Source organism: Lucilia cuprina, chromosome 2, assembly GCF_022045245.1.
Source record: "Lucilia cuprina isolate Lc7/37 chromosome 2, ASM2204524v1, whole genome shotgun sequence".
Lineage (NCBI taxonomy): Eukaryota > Metazoa > Arthropoda > Insecta > Diptera > Calliphoridae > Lucilia > Lucilia cuprina.
The window spans coordinates 32,701,103-32,714,767 of NC_060950.1; the positions used below are offsets into that span (position 1 = coordinate 32,701,103).

A 13,665-nucleotide genomic window follows, 5' to 3' on the forward strand; every position below is an offset into this window, starting at 1 on the left:
TAAAGTTTTCATATAAAAAGAATAGAAACTTTTTCTATATTATGTTAGTTTTGTAGTAGGGGTGTTCCAAAAATGGTGATTTAATAGGCCCACATACGTCCAGTCTTATAGTGCTTAGTAGTTATACCTGTGGGAGTCCTAATCGCGTTCTTATTTAAAGACAGGATGCCCTCATTTGGAACCCATATTACCTCGTACGAATGCGTAAGTCCTGATAAGAAACGAATGAGCCGTATAAGTCCACATATAGGACTGACATTTATTTAAATTTTAGGTCTTATGTTGTTGTGAATATAAAAGATTCAGCATAAAATAAACTTTTTCTAATTTTAATTATTAGAGGAGTTGTGAGAAGTATTCCAACCATGTGAACATCCCTATTATTAAATGCAGCTGTGGCGTTAGCAATTATCAATAACAATGTTGTCGTTTGTATCAAACAAATAACTTTGTCATATTCTATATATATTTTTTACTACAGTTTTTCGATAAGTTTGTGTATTTAGACAATTTTCCTACATGAATTCACTTCCCTTCGAAAAAGAAGCATACTTTTCAAAGAAACTTGCAACTTTCACTAGATGAAGATGAAACATGAAGTTAAGAAGAAAAAGAACTTTTCTTTGTTGCTGATGAAGTTAATTTGAAAAAAGTCAATAGATATTCAACAACAAGTAGATAGATAGATATGTTTATATATATACATACATATACAAGACTATTAGTACTTTACTTTCTAAATCGATTTAAAGTTTTTTTCCTATGTTTGTATATTGTTTTTTCGGCTATAAAGACTATATTGCAGTCTTTTCTTTTAAATGTACTATAAAGCACTTGTATTAAGTTGAATATGTCAGCATGTGTAGCAAGGAATAGGAGTAAGGGGTAAGGATGTAGTATATATGATTTGTTTTGGTACTATATTTTTTATATACGCAGTTACTTTACTTTTTTTTTCTGATTTTTTTTTTTGCTTAAGTATGTTACCATCTGCGTTGATAACAAGAGTTTAAACTTAAATGTTTCTTAACTGATTGAGGGTCTTTTTATACATATATATGTATATGTTTTTGATTTTTTGTTTTACGAACTTCAGAATAAGTTTGTGTCTGTTGATTTTATGGCTAGAAATATTTCTATATATTATCTTGCTCCTATTTCTGTTACTGTATGTCATTTAAAGTTTATTGTAGGGTAAATGCTCCTAATGTCGGCATCACCCAGTAGTCGGCATCTTTTACATAAAAATGTAAATAAATAAGAAAAGCTGTACAAATTTATTAAGGTTTGATCTATATTTCATAGAAAATATGGTCTTTTTGCTTTATGAAATGAGTAAATTTAAGTAGGATTACTAATTTCCTCTATATTTGACGTTTTTTAGTGACAGCTTTGCAGCATTTGTAGTACTGTCAGTTTTCTTAAAAAAAAATTAGTTTTAGTGCCACCTTAAACAAGTGAATATTTATATGAAATTAAATGATTTATTTGACAAAAATTGATTTAAATGAAAGAAAACAGTTGAAATATTCAATTTAAAGTGAAAAAGTTAGTTAAAAATATATTTTTTTGTAATTTTAATCGCTGCCGCCATTAGGAACACAATTTTTTATGAATTCTTATTGTCGGCATAGGGGTGCCGACTACTGGGTATTAAGTTCGATCATACGTATTCTATAGTCGGCACTCTAAAATTTATTATTTCTCTATAGAAAATTGGGTATATTACTATGAAAAATTTCTATATAACAATTTTCTCTTCAAAAATTATATGTATAACAGTTATTTTTGTAAAAAAATTTATGTATAACACTTCTCTATAAAAATTTATGTATTTTACAATTTCCTCTATAGAAAATTGATTGTACAACATTTGTTTCTATAGAGAATTATGTGTATACAATTTTTTTCTATAGAAAATTTTATGTATAACAATTTTTGATACAAAAAATTATGTATGTATATCAGTTTTCTCTATGAAAAATTTTGTGTATACCCTTTTTTCTATAGAAAATTACTTCTATAATAGCTTTTTCTACAGAAGATTACAATTTTTTACTACAGAATATAATTTTCTATACAAAAAATATGTGTATAACAGTTTTTTCTATTAAAAATTTTGCATATTGAAATTTTTTCTAACAAAATTGCTTCTTACAAAATTGCTTTTTACAAAAAAAATTATGAGTATAACATTTTTTTCTATAGAAAGTTCCTAGTATGACATTTTTTCTATAGAAAAGTGTTCTTATTATAATATCCTCTATGAAACTTATGTTAAATTTTTTCCTATAGGAAATTGCATATTTTTATAAAAGATTTTCTTTAAAAAACAGTACATATAACACTTTTCCCTATAAAAAAATTACTTTTTTCTCTAACAAAAAATATAATATTGTACAGAAAATTGCATGTATAACTCTTTTTCTATAGAAAAAAATGTTATTATGTACACTTATTACAATTATAATTATGTTCATAACATATTTTTCTACAGAAAAAACGATATTATTACAGTTATTTCTATAGAAAAAATTTAATTAAATATTTTCTTTGGAAAATTGTGTATATATCACTTTTTTCTATAAATAAATATGCTTTTTTCGAACAAAAAATCTACTGCCGACTATAGGGACATTTTTTGTCGAAGTTAGGAACACTGGTGCCGACTATTGGAAAATGTGGAGTTTTTAACAAAATTTACAAATTACTAAAAACTAGTTATTTGTTTTTCAAAAAAGATAAATAGATCTAAAACTTAACTAAACACATAATTGAAATAACTAAAAATCATCGTAATAACATTTACCGACTCTTTAGGGGGATAGTTTGAAAAAGAGAAAAAAGTTAAACTGCCGACTATTGGTACATTTACCCTATGTGATGTTAAATTATATTTAGGACCTTTTGTTGCTGTTGCTACTGTTATTGCTTCAACATACTTGTAGTTAAGATTTCAGCATATAATATTTTTGTAATAAGCATTTTATATGTCAACATATTGCGAAATATTTTGTAGAATGTTTTCTAAAAACTTTTGCTATTAGAATTTTTAAAAAGTCATTTTATGAAAAGTTTTATCTTTGTTTTTGTTATTTTCTAGTATATTAACTTATCTGCACAGGTTTTTTCATAAACTAATAAACTCACCTTTTGTGTTGGTTACAAAGTAATCTGTAAAATATTAAAAAAAATATTATTAGAATCTTTAAATATTTTATGTTTTAATATTGAAGCAAATGGTGCATAAATTGAGGTAAAGTCATTGATTTTACTGTTTTGGAAATTTAATGAGAAAGTTGTAAAATTAACATGCAATTTAAAGTTAATAAACATTATTTGATTAGAAGTTTGATGGCTGCCAAAAACTAGTGTTCAAAACACTTTTATGTATCGATATAAATAGATACGTCAGGTAACTTAGGCAAATTATGGACAACGAAATATTTTTCTGTAAGTACGGTTATTTGGTGGTAAAGACAATTAGGGTCCCATTCGTCAGAGATTTGGCAGAGATTTTGTTTAATAAATAAAATTATATCGAAATAAGTCAATCTAATTGTATTTAAAAGCCAGTTAGAAACGTTAAAGTAAATATTAAGGTGACCCTATATTTGGACTCGAATCAACTTTAAAGGAAAACAAGTTTAATACCATACAAAACCCAAGTCTTGAGAATATTTGTGGAATTTATTAAGAGGCAGATGAACGTTAATGACTAGTTCATTTAAAACAAGTTAGAGTGCTATATTCGGCTGGGCTGAATCTTATATACCCTCCACTACCTACTTTTATATTAATACATTTCTAATTTATTAAGTATTTGTAGAAATGAGTTTTGTCATGTCCCAAGATTTAAATCTTTTACAATTCAAAGATTTATTGAACATTACAAACGCCTTTTCTTTATATTTTTATAGCGCTTAGCGATATTTAGTAATTTCCATGTATGCATGTGTGTGAAAGATTTATGGATTTTTAAAATACATATATAATTTTGTTCTACACAAATTGGTAATGCAACTAGTTAAATACAGTTAAAGCGTTTTTGGCCTGGACCTAGTATGGGAGCTATGACTAATTATGGAAAAAATTCATGGTAATATTTCTGTATATAAGAGCAATACTTTTTTTCATCTTATTTATCCTTTATTGAATCTTTCTTATGTAGAAATTTACAACAAGTATTAAAATCTTAACCTAAATTAAACTAACTTGTTATTGCAAATGCAATTTTAACCAAAGTTCTCAATAATTTGATTATCTGGCAAAATCCTATGTTTGCGTTTTTCTCAGTCGCATATGACCTTCAAATGACAGCAACTCCCTGGCAAGGGGATTTGGGTGATCCATTTGTTTCGACAAGTAGGTTAAACAAGATGATTTGATCTCCTCGCGTATTATGGGGACATTGAGTTACCTTTGAATATTACTATTGCGAATGTACCACGGGACACCTGTTATTGACCTTAACAGTGCGCACAGCTTTCTTTGTTATTTTTCAACATTAGATAAAGCGGCTCTTCCCCACAGTTGAATGTCGTATAGCGATATCGATTTTATAACTGTTTTGTACAAAAGCACTTTGTACTCCAAGTCTAGAGCTGACCGTGGTCCAATTAGCCAGTACATTTGAGCTGATTTTAATTTTATTTGTGTAACCTTGGCTTTAATGTGGTGAGTCCATGTTAAGCGGCGATTAAGGTGGATACCAAGATATCTCACATGGCTTTGTTTAGAAATTTTTATATTGTTTATCTATGCGGGAGGACAATTTTATCGTCTTAAAGTAAATGTAACGCGAGTACATTTTGTTGCATTGACCTTCATTTGTCCAGCCACTTTTCTAGTTCGCCGATGTGAAGCTGGAGTTGTTCAGAAGCTATTGAATTATTATCATGTATGCTTACAAAAGCGGTGTCATCCGCAAATATTAGCAGTATATAAAACATATAGGAACGGACCTAGAATACTTAAATTGTATACTCCAGCAGATATTTTTCGACGTGAAGAGATTACATCTTTAGATCTGATTTGAATAGATCTCTCATGTATGTAATTTTTAAGCAGTTTGTGAACATTTCTTTATGTGAAGGGACCTTGTATGGGAGCTATGACCAATTATGGACTGATCGAATAAAACATCTCACTGTAATATTTGTATGCATTTGAATGAATTCCATTGATATACGATTTTAATTGGTACCATTTTGTGAAGATATTGACATTGCGACGGAAGTTATTAACAAAAAAGACTATTTTCCTAGAATATGTATTATTGTATGGGGGGTATATGATTTTCCGCAGAGATTAAGCTCTTGTATAGAAACGAATTTGTAGTGATTTTCATGGACTTAGTTTTCAAGAAAATTACATCAGAATGTAAAAAATGGTTATTTTTTCTGGGTTGTTTTAAATTCTGATTCATAACTTTTCCCGATGTAAACCGATTTTGCTCATTTTCAATACCAAACAACTTAGGAAAATGAAAAACATTTTGGGTGAATTTGGTTAAATTTTATTGCTTCGTTTTATCGTGAGCGTGTTTTAAACAGACAGACGGACATAGCTAAATCGATAAGGACCCGGAATATATATACTTTGTTGGGTCTCAGAAGTACATTTGTTGGTGTTGAAAAACTATATATACCCTCTATCACTACTGATGGTGGTGGAGGGTATAAAAATATAAGAATCCCTTTTTTGGACCTACGATCAATATTTTAATGTGTTACTGGCTTTTTTCACCTTTTATTTTGATATGCCTATCAATATTTTATTACAATAATCGATTTTCCTAGACATTTAATATTGGCCTAAAGAAAAACATTTTGTTTGTAATGCACAATGACAAAAGCATAACAAAAGCAAAGGAAAAAATAAAATTTTCTTTTGCAGCAAAAAGAACCATTGAAGTGTGGACGAAAATTGGAAAAAAGAGAAACTTTATGTTTGTAACAAAAATTCACTGCACTTCCGTTTCCTTTCCAGACAGCATTACAATACAATTTGCATAGATACGTTTTAACATTTTGCTTCTGAACATTGTATAATTGTCTTTATTGTTTTCGTAGTCATGGTGAATTGGTGAAGCCACACCAATTGAACACATTCTACATATAATCAAGCGTAATTTTCAATATTGTTTTCAATGCTTGGTTGTCCTACAATCTGTTTATGTGAGTGGTAAGGAAAAGGATCTATTTTTTAACCAATTACTGCTTCGATCTATCATAAATAAAAATTACATATAGAGAATATAATTATAACTTTGAATAGTTTTTATCAAGATTTGTTAAGTGGTTTACAATTTTGATAATTTTATTAGAAAATAAATAATTTAAACTTTAAATTAACGCATTTTCGTATTAAAATGTTTTATACTTATATGAAGATTCTTAAGCATATAGGCAAATATGTAAATTAATATGTATCAACATATATGTATATTCGGAAGACAAAATAACTATAATTGTAAATTAATGCCGTTTGTTAATAAATGATTATAATTTATCCCCCTTATTCATAAACAACATATTATTTTATAAAAGGTTTATAAAACAAAATTTCCATACAAAACTATATTAATAAACTGTTTATAAAATAAACATTTGTTTATGAATAATGCCCTATATATGCAAACATATGTACATTCATATATAAACTTAAAAATTGTTTTATATTTTATTTACAGATTTCTGTATATATGCGTATTTATATGAATGTATGACAAGCATGACACATTTTTCAGCACTTGTATATACCTATTTGGAACCATTTTTCAATTGACAACCACATGGTTAATTTCGTAAAGAATTCTGCATGGAAAGTAATTGTAAACATCAGACATACAAAACTTATAAAATTATTTAAATTCAAATCATATATCACAGACAGACAGTCGGAAAGACATATAGACATCAGACTAACTAACAGACAGATAGGCAGTATTCAAAATTTCATTTATTGAAAGACAAAATTAAATCTCAGTCGAGAATATAAAATGGAATACCCTTCTTCGTTCTCGTCCAACATTGACAATATGCAAAATGTCATTGCATTTCGTATGCATAATTATAAAACATAAATTAATATCGAAAATTTTGGTAAGAAAATTAAGTAATTTTTGTTTCTGTAAATGGTATGAACATGTAATAAAACAACAAGCTACAAATTATTTCTCATTATTCATTACCTTAAGGGATTATTTAACATTATAGTATAGTAATACGTATACATATAAATTTGTTTGCATTAATTTTTTTTATTTTTGTAATATGTACATCAGTATGTATGACCACTTGGTCACGTACAAATAAACCGCAATCCCTTACATCAATAAAATATATCATTGTATACTTTTTTTCATTGTGTGAGAATGAATCCGTGCGTTCATGTGAAGTTAAGCGTTGAGGCACATAAAATTGTTGCGGATATATGAGAGTGTGTGTATGTGTATATTAAATTAAAATTAATTCATTTTTTGCAACATTGTAATAAAAGCAATTTCCTTATTGGAAATCAATGATTAATCAAAAATCATTAATTTGCTGATAATCCATTTTAAATGTAAAGTAAATACGAGAGAAAATTCTTTACTTTACGACATTTAGTTTTTTTATTAGTACATACATACTTACATACATATTTGCATTAACTGTTACATTGCTTATAGAAGTGTCAGAAGTCAGGAATTCATAAATTATAAAGTATACTTGATGAAATGTCATGGAACAATATTTAAAATGTAGATTTAAAGAATTTCATTATTATACTTATATATGTTTACATTTATTTAGAAATCGATACTTAGCCGGTATATATATTGCAATAATTCAATCGGATTATTCATTATACTCTACATCACAATAGTTTATAATACAATATTTACAATTTTTTTTTGTCTGAAAATACATTCAATTCAACACAATACTTAAGCTTTCAAATAAAGTTTACACATCACCAACACCACAAAAAATTCCTTTAATATTCAAAAAGTAAAAATAACTTTTAACCTCATAAACTTTAAAATATTCTTTACCTCTCACCGTCGAATGAAAAAATAAAATCTCAATTCCAAATAAATAGAAAAGTTCACAAGACTTTTTAATAGTTTAACCAGAAAAAGAAAAATGACCATCAATTTGTGACTTCAGTCAAAAATTTAACTTTATTTTACTTTTGTCAGTCAGTGACAAAACGGTAGACTGACATAACTGAGCTAACCGGTATTCATATACTAATATATTTATATAACTACATTTAAACTTTCTTTAAAAATATAAAGTAAAGAGGAATTCAACAACTGCAAAACTTTTTTAAAACCATAAACACGAAACTTATAAAGAAAACTTTTAGTTGTCGAAAAATTATAGACAAGCCTGTTTTTATTCTCTTATTCTTCCGTGTTGCTCGATTGTTGAAGTAGATTGTGAAATTGATGCCTAAGGATTAACTTTTAAATCCGGTTCATTTAAAAATAACTTGTAGTATGTGGGTGTATAGTAGAGTATTCAATTATTCGGGTTTTTGTCTTATTCGGTTTATTCGACAAATAATTATTTGAGGTTTTACGTTAGCCGGTTAATAATCGGATAATTAAAAATTAATCGGTTATTCGAACAAAAGGAAACTATTGCTTTTTACAATAATTTTCTTCATATTACACCCTGTAACAATTTTGAAAAAAAGCTTTCAAATATGGAAAACTTGATAAGCATGTGAAAATAGATTACACATATAGCAATTCTGCGTACTCCGATTTTTAGGTTCTTATAAAAGGATTTCAAAGTTTAAAGGACTACAAACAAATATTTAAAATATTTATATGCATTTTATAATGCTAATATTGGTGTCAAATAGAAGCTGGTAATCTGTACATTCTATCTACATATATTATTTACATGTCTCACTTAGAAAAAAAAAAACGAAAAAGATTTTAAATTTAAAAAGGTTTCATTTTCGACAAAAAAAAACTTTTAACTACATTTTTGTGAAAAAATTTTCTTTAAGATTTCCAATTCTTTCTTGATGATCTTGATGATTTGAAATAAATTATATTATTTGAAGCAGAGGAACTCACCTTCATTTGAAATTAATATTAATGCTAACTTTTTAATATAAATTTGGAATTCATTTTTTGAAATCGGTTGTCTTTTAAACTTTAAAGTCCTTTAAAGAGCCTATTATGAAAAACTGAGTACACAGAGTTAATACTAATGGTCCACAGTTTACTGTACGCATAGATTTTTTCATGTTTGAAAATAACTTTTGCATGGTTTGTAAACAAAATTATGATTTTCACTTCTTTCACTTTAATTCTATGTTTAGTTCTTCTCAAATATTATAAACCATTCCTGTTTATGTGAAATGCTTTTCTATATAAAGAAATTACTGTTTTTAAGATTTTCAACGAGTTCTAGAATTCATACGTTTCCTTAAACACTAGTTCAACTATAACTGTTGCTGAAGAACTTATTGGAAATACTTAAGAACACAACAATGTTCCCAAAAAACTGGTTGTAGAAATAAAGGCTATATAATTATTTCCATGATTTCTTTTCAAAAATCATCAAATAAATTTTCTTTATTATAGAAAAATTATTAAGAAAAGAAGAAAATTTATAATAAAAATATTCAATTATGTAGAAAATATATAGTAATTTTACTGCTAAATAGTGAGTTTTTCTTAATCGGTTAATTGATATAAATTATTCGGTTTATTCGTTATTTGAAATTTGACAATTTTCATTTATTCGAACGATTAATCGTCAAAAACTAATCGATTAACCGATCGACGATTAATCGTTTGAATACTCTAGTGTATAGTCAATGAGTAGTTCTATTCTATTTCAGTTCAAGTTCGGATCTATTTGGTTCTAGTTCATTCTAGTTCAGTTCTAGTTTAGTTCTAGTTCAGTTCAAGTTCAGTTCTAGTTCAGTTCTAGTTCAGTTCTAGTTCAGTTCTAGTTCAGTTCTAGTTCAGTTCTAGTTCAGTTCTAGTTCAGTTCTAGTTCAGTTCTAGTTCAGTTCTAGTTCAGTTCAGTTCTAGTTCAGTTCTAGTTCAGTTCTAGTTCAGTTCTAGTTCAGTTCTAGTTCAGTTCTAGTTCAGTTCTAGTTCAGTTCTAGTTCAGTTCTAGTTCAGTTCTAGTTCAGTTCTAGTTCAGTTCTAGTTCAGTTCTAGTTTAGTTCTAGTTCAGTTCTAGTTCAGTTCTAGTTCAGTTCTAGTTCAGTTCTAGTTCAGTTCTAGTTCAGTTCTAGTTCAGTTCTAGTTCAGTTCTAGTTCAGTTCTAGTTCAGTTCTAGTTCAGTTCTAGTTTAGTTCTAGTTCAGTTCTAGTTCAGTTCTAGTTCAGTTTTAGTTCAGTTCTAGTTCAGTTCTAGTTCAGTTCTAGTTCAGTTCTAGTTCAGTTCTAGTTCAGTTCTAGTTCAGTTCTAGTTCAGTTCTAGTTCAGTTCTAGTTCAGTTCTAGTTCAGTTCTAGTTCAGTTCTAGTTCAGTTCTAGTTCAGTTCTAGTTCAGTTCTAGTTCAGTTCTAGTTCAGTTCTAGTTCAGTTCTAGTTCAGTTCTAGTTCAGTTCTAGTTCAGTTCTAGTTCAGTTCTAGTTCAGTTCTAGTTCAGTTCTAGTTCAGTTCTAGTTCAGTTCTAGTTCAGTTCTAGTTCAGTTTTAGTTCAGTTCTAGTTCAGTTCTAGTTCAGTTCTAGTTCAGTTCTAGTTCAGTTCTAGTTCAGTTCTAGTTCAGTTCTAGTTCAGTTCTAGTTCAGTTCTAGTTCAGTTCTAGTTCAGTTCTAGTTCAGTTCTAGTTCAGTTCTAGTTCAGTTCTAGTTCAGTTCTAGTTCAGTTCTAGTTCAGTTCTAGTTCAGTTCTAGTTCAGTTCTAGTTCAGTTCTAGTTCAGTTCTAGTTCAGTTCTAGTTCAGTTCTAGTTCAGTTCTAGTTCAGTTCTAGTTCAGTTCTAGTTCAGTTCTAGTTCAGTTCTAGTTCAGTTCTAGTTCAGTTCTAGTTCAGTTCTAGTTCAGTTCTAGTTCAGTTCTAGTTCAGTTCTAGTTCAGTTCTAGTTCAGTTCTAGTTCAGTTCTAGTTCAGTTCTAGTTCAGTTCTAGTTCAGTTCTAGTTCAGTTCTAGTTCAGTTCTAGTTCAGTTCTAGTTCAGTTCTAGTTCAGTTCTAGTTCAGTTCTAGTTCAGTTCTAGTTCAGTTCTAGTTCAGTTCTAGTTCAGTTCTAGTTCAGTTCTAGTTCAGTTCTAGTTCAGTTCTAGTTCAGTTCTAGTTCAGTTCTAGTTCAGTTCTAGTTCAGTTCTAGTTCAGTTCTAGTTCAGTTCTAGTTCAGTTCTAGTTCAGTTCTAGTTCAGTTCTAGTTCAGTTCTAGTTCAGTTCTAGTTCAGTTCTAGTTCAGTTCTAGTTCAGTTCTAGTTCAGTTCTAGTTCAGTTCTAGTTCAGTTCTAGTTCAGTTCTAGTTCAGTTCTAGTTCAGTTCTAGTTCAGTTCTAGTTCAGTTCTAGTTCAGTTCTAGTTCAGTTCTAGTTCAGTTCTAGTTCAGTTCTAGTTCAGTTCTAGTTCAGTTCTAGTTCAGTTCTAGTTCAGTTCTAGTTCAGTTCTAGTTCAGTTCTAGTTCAGTTCTAGTTCAGTTCTAGTTCAGTTCTAGTTCAGTTCTAGTTCAGTTCTAGTTCAGTTCTAGTTCAGTTCTAGTTCAGTTCTAGTTCAGTTCTAGTTCAGTTCTAGTTCAGTTCTAGTTCAGTTCTAGTTCAGTTCTAGTTCTAGTTCAGTTCTAGTTCAGTTCTAGTTCAGTTCTAGTTCAGTTCTAGTTCAGTTCTAGTTCAGTTCTAGTTCAGTTCTAGTTCAGTTCTAGTTCAGTTCTAGTTCAGTTCTAGTTCAGTTCTAGTTCAGTTCTAGTTCAGTTCTAGTTCAGTTCTAGTTCAGTTCTAGTTCAGTTCTAGTTCAGTTCTAGTTCAGTTCTAGTTCAGTTCTAGTTCAGTTCTAGTTCAGTTCTAGTTCAGTTCTAGTTCAGTTCTAGTTCAGTTCTAGTTCAGTTCTAGTTCAGTTCTAGTTCAGTTCTAGTTCAGTTCTAGTTCAGTTCTAGTTCAGTTCTAGTTCAGTTCTAGTTCAGTTCTAGTTCAGTTCTAGTTCAGTTCTAGTTCAGTTCTAGTTCAGTTCTAGTTCAGTTCTAGTTCTGTTCTAGTTCAGTTCTAGTTCAGTTCTAGTTCAGTTCTAGTTCAGTTCTAGTTCAGTTCTAGTTCAGTTCTAGTTCAGTTCTAGTTCAGTTCTAGTTCAGTTCTAGTTCAGTTCTAGTTCAGTTCTAGAAATTGTTATTCGTGAAATGGAATAGAAAAGTTAGAAAATATTTTTATGTAAATTCTTCCAGAAATAAGGAAATTAATGAAAAAATATATCTGTAATAATATATTTTAAGTGCTTAAGTTACTGTTTTCTAAGTTCGATTAGATTCTATCTAAAAATGGAATATTCCTAGAATATTGCCCAAAGGGTTTCTGCCGTAAATATCATACAAAGAAATTATTTATAAATAAAATAAATTCTTAATCCTGTTAAATATCTTTTTACACCTTCATAAATATTCGGTACTAAAATTATTTACTTTTGCAAAACTATTAACGGTAAACACAGTAATATTTTATAAAAATGTATCTATACTCAGATTTATTTTATGCAAAATTCATACAAATTGGTCTTAGAGGAATTCGAAAGGATATTTTGTTTATATAATAAAGCCGAAGACTTGAACTTTTAGCAAATTACTTTAAGAAAATTTAGTCGTACATCTGTAAGAAGTAATAAAATATTAAGTGCTGCAATTGTGAATGTACAATTTTTTTTAAGTACCCTTCCTTGAAATCGTAACATTTGAATTGTGTTATTAAACTACATACTCTTAGTAGTCCACAGTAGTAACGATTTATTGTTTTATGACCAGTGTCTCATACTCCCACTTTGTTATGTGAATGTAACAGAAACATGTAGAAAACATGATGCAAACGACAAAGAAGAACAAAAAAAATTAAAGAAAGCAGTAAAAAATGTCTAAGGACAAAGTGTTGGTGTATTGTACTTGTTTCAAGCATGTAAGATGAAGATAATAAAGTATGAGCACAAAAAGTGTAAACATAAATATGTACTACAACAAAAAGACGACAACTGAATTGGCCTCTTGGTGTAAAGTTGATTTAACACCTTTACAGTTGTAGTACTACACTCCCAAAAAACAAAGCATATAAATCTTCTTGTATTTTGAATTAAATTTTATTTTAGTTAAAGGATTTAGAAGGGCAACAGTGTAATTTCAAAATATATAAACATATATAAAGTGGATGTACAGTTTGGAAGTGTAGCCTAATATAGGGGTTGACGTTCTTCGTCAATAAGATGGGTGAGACAAAATTTTTTTTTTATCAAATATTGCAACAGAAGTAAGATTGCAATAATAATGGAAAATTGTTATCAAGCTAGTTTTTAAAACAGATGGAAACAAATAATAGTAGACATAAATTTCGACGTCTACTTTTTAAATAGTTTTTTACGGATATTGCTTGAAAATATTACGTACAGATTCTCGGTGATTGTATTCCATGCCAAAAAAAGAAGAAAAACTGACCATCTTTATAGAGAGTGCATTCTGTATCGTTCGAATTAATCAAATAGACAGAGGAGGCAAGGTCT

At 28.7% G+C, this 13,665-nt stretch overlaps 1 protein-coding gene across 5 annotated transcripts in view; it reads right to left on the reverse strand.

Moving 5' to 3' along the window:
* The window catches only part of LOC124418523 (homeobox protein 5-like), a 245,940-nt gene that overhangs the window by 86,901 nt on the left and 145,374 nt on the right, over positions 1-13,665 (reverse strand). For 4 of the 5 annotated variants that reach the window (XM_046945131.1, XM_046945128.1, XM_046945127.1 and 1 more), the window contains exon 3: positions 3,151-3,174. The exons of the other annotated variant lie outside the window; for it this stretch is intronic. The gene's annotated coding sequence lies outside the window, so the exon portion shown is untranslated. The remainder of the gene's footprint in view (positions 1-3,150; positions 3,175-13,665) is intronic. 5 annotated transcript variants of the gene reach the window in all.